The sequence below is a fragment of the Dasypus novemcinctus genome, chromosome 18, assembly GCF_030445035.2.
Source record: "Dasypus novemcinctus isolate mDasNov1 chromosome 18, mDasNov1.1.hap2, whole genome shotgun sequence".
Taxonomy (NCBI): Eukaryota; Metazoa; Chordata; class Mammalia; order Cingulata; family Dasypodidae; genus Dasypus; species Dasypus novemcinctus.
The window spans coordinates 62,650,908-62,654,420 of NC_080690.1; the positions used below are offsets into that span (position 1 = coordinate 62,650,908).

Here is a 3,513-nt window from a genome sequence, read left to right on the forward strand (position 1 = left end):
GAGCTGCATCCTGGGCTGTCCTCGCACCTCTCATCAAGGGGGATGGAGATCCAGGGATGGGCCCGTTGGCACATTTCCACAGCCCTGGCTGAGGGAGGGTCTGCAGCCGCAGGGGCACCATGGTCCCTGAGGGTCCAGGACACACTGAGGTCCCTGATGTCTTGCACCAGGTGCTACGGGCTCCCTGAGGCCCGACCTTTGCTCAGGTCACTCTGGCTATCAGTTCCTCTCCTGTGCTCTGGGTCCCTCCACGTCAACGTCCTCCTGGGCAACAACTGCCTGAGGGTCCCTCTCTGTGCCCAGGCAGACGTGCAGACGTGGCTTCTAGGTCTTTCCTCAGCTCCCCTCTCTAGATCCTGGCCCCCTGCCTGGGGCAGAGATGGAGAAAGGAGGTCTCCAGCGCTGCTCTAAACGGGGTCCCCTTTGCCCTCTGCTCTGACGCCAGAGCTGTCACCTTCCCCACTTGCTGCATAACTGAGCCTGACCTTCCCTAGGACCAGGAGCCAGCAGGACCTCAGGGAGCCCCGGCCTCCGGCGTGCCCCTCAGGTGAGTGCAGGTGTGGCTGGGAGTGGCTGGGCACCCAGGCTGCTCCCAGTGTCCATTCCCTCAGTTGCTCCTCAGGACCTCGGGCCTGCGGGGGCTTCAGGGGAGTCTCAGCAGCATAAAGTCCTCCCATGGGGCACTCCAGGCTGCTGTGTCAGCCCAGACTGTGGGGCCTGGTTCAGGGTCACCTCCTGGGCTCACCTGCTCCTTTGACCCTAAGACGGCTGTGAGTCTCCCAGGAGATGCTCTCCCAGGACTGTGTCTCCTGGAGCTGAGGATCCCCCACACCTGGAGGAGGGCCCTGCTCTGCTCACACACCTGGTGCTCACTCCAGTCTCTGCTCCCCAGGTCCCGGCTGCCCCCACAATCCTGCCTCTCTGGTAAGCCTGTCCCCTCCCCATCCTCTAAGCTGGGGGTCCCAGCTACAGAGACTCGGAGCATGAAGACTGACTCACAGCCCAGACCCCTGCCCTCCTAGACAGGTCAAGGTTAGCCCTGTTTGTCCAGGAGCTGGGCAGGGACCACCACGCTCTGAGCCCATCCTTTAGGAGAAACCTGGAGTCCAGCAGGGAGCATCAGCCAGGGGCCCTGGGTCAACAAGCACGAGGGTGAGACACAGCAGGAAGGGATGGAGTGCTGTGTTCCAGGCCTGCAGACTGGCCCTTAGGGACAGAGGTGTCAGTCCTGATGAGAAATGTTGAAAGCAGATCCAGGGGAATGAGCTGTGACCTGTCAGAGGCAAGAATCTTTGGGGCTCAGGCCCAACACCTGCTCACTTGGGCCTCTGCCTGTCCCCTGACGTCTGCTCCCCCCTTCCAGGTCCCCCTGCACGACTCCAGGGCAGCCGTTCCCATCTATGAGGTGAGCTGGGTGATGCCCAGGACCTCCCCACCCCCACGCGGCTGTGCTGAGCAATTCAGGAAACAGCAGCAATGGGGGAACAGGGGTGGGGACCCAGGAGGGAGGGGCCTGAGAGCAGAATCCTCAGAGAAGCCCCACCTGGGGCCACAGCCTGGGAGAAGGAGCACCTGGTTCTGAGAAGGTTACAAGGTGCTCAGAGGCCTCTTCTTTCCTTTTTCAGGAACTTCTAAACCGTGACACAAACATTTATTGTCAGATCAACCACAAAGCAGAAGTTGCTCCATACTTTCCCCAAGGAACTTGGGCAGCTGAGGGGAGGGGCCACGTGACCCACAGAGGCTGGGAAGGAGCTGAGCCTGTGCCCAAGGTTCAGCTCTGAGCCCAGGGAGCCACTGGGTGCTCGGGGTGGGGGCAGGTCCCTCCTGGACTCCTAGAGACCCAGAGAGGCTGCCCTGAGCTCAGGCTCAGCCAGGACAAAATCCTCCCTTCCCAACCCTTATGGGATTGGGGGTCTTCCAGGAAAGTGAAGGAGCCTGTGCCCCACCATGGATTACTTGGAAAGAATTTGAATAGAGGACCCTATGTGTCGTTTCGTTCATTTTTACTCATGGGAATGAAATTAATTCACCTGAAACACTGGCAGTTTTCTTCTAGCTCACACTGTGAAGTGTTATCTCTAATTTGCCCCACCCCCATCCCTACACCCTGGCAGAAAGGAGTAGGGGGGAGCAAAAGAGGTGGGGCCGTGTTAACATGTTCCTGGCCCAGCCTGGAGAGCGCTCAGCTGCCCCAGGAGCAGGGGACCCTGCACAGCGCCCAGCGCTTGCCCCTCTGAGCTCACAGCTCAGGGCTCAGGATCAAGGAAAATGGGACCAGCTGATGTCCACACAGAGATGGACACTGAAGGAGCAGCCACGGGCATTGGGCACATCATGGGTGTGGCCCCTTCTCTGCCCCCATGTCCTGAGCCCCCAGCACTGTTCCACCCAGACCCTGGTGGCCTGCCTGTCATGCTGACCTTCTCAAATGGACTTGCCTGTCTTCAAGTCCTGGATCCAGGCTGTCCAGCCCCACCACGGGGTTTCTCCTCGTTCCAAAGGCCAGCCCTCAGGCCATCTTCAACCCTGGCTCGGTGGGTGGGGTTGAGCAGGGGCTGTCTGAGTGACCCACGTGAGGAAGGACCAGGAATTCAAGACCCAGCCAGGAGAACTCCAGTCCCGCACTTCCAGTAATCTTCCAAGGTGGATTTTACTGAGACAAGCCTCCTTTCAAAATGTGAACGTCCAGCTCAGAGCCTCCGGAGCTCTCCCTATCCAGAACTCACCATAGCACCCTCTGGCCTTAGGGAAAATGTCCCCTCCTGACCTGGCAGCTAGCCTTCCTCTTACCCTCCCTCTCTGAGGGCTCTGTGGGAGGTGATGTTCTCAGGCAAGGTACACTCTGATCACATGCCTGCGATCCCACAAACAAGGCTGCTCCTTCCTAAGGCACACAGCTCCCAGGTCACGAGACTGTTCAGGCTTTACCAAGAGTTTCAGAAGACAGAGCAGCAAAGTTTCATTTGATTTGGCCCTGACTGAGTCATTGTCCCACAGGTACTTGTAGTTGGCATCGAGGAGGTGACGCACCTTGTATTAGTTTCTTGTTGCTGCTGTAACAAAAGACCAGAAATTTAGTGGAATGAAATACAACTCGTGACATGATCAGGGCTGCATTGTCTCTGGAGACTCAGGAGGAGAATCTGTTTGTCTTTTCCACTGTCTGATGGCCTCCTGCATTCCTTGGCTCTAGCCCCTACATTCTTCTTCAAAATCATCAGCACAGCATCTTCAAATGTCTCTGTCCCGTCTCCTCTGATTTTCCCTCTTTCCCTTGTGAGGATGCTCCGGGTTACACTGGGTCCTCATCACCACAGTGCACACACACACTGTTATCAAACACGGGGATTTTTGCTCATTTAGAGCCACCACATAGTGTGATACACTCACTATCTCGGGATGACATAAATGCACTTTTCTCCCATATGCTCATGGTTGAGTTTTGTATGCCTAAGAGTCATTTTTAGATTTTTTTTGCTGTAATCAGTTGCCCACCTTTCTAACAGATTG

The 3,513-nt window shown here is 57.0% G+C and overlaps 1 long non-coding RNA gene across 1 annotated transcript; it reads left to right on the forward strand.

The window, feature by feature from the left end:
- The first annotated feature begins 492 nt into the window (after positions 1-492).
- Positions 493-2,039, forward strand: LOC101437356 (uncharacterized). The gene is made up of 4 exons (XR_002798776.3): positions 493-547; positions 893-924; positions 1,364-1,405; positions 1,626-2,039. It is a non-coding gene; the product is annotated as an uncharacterized lncRNA (long non-coding RNA).
- Positions 2,040-3,513: the final 1,474 nt, after the last annotated feature.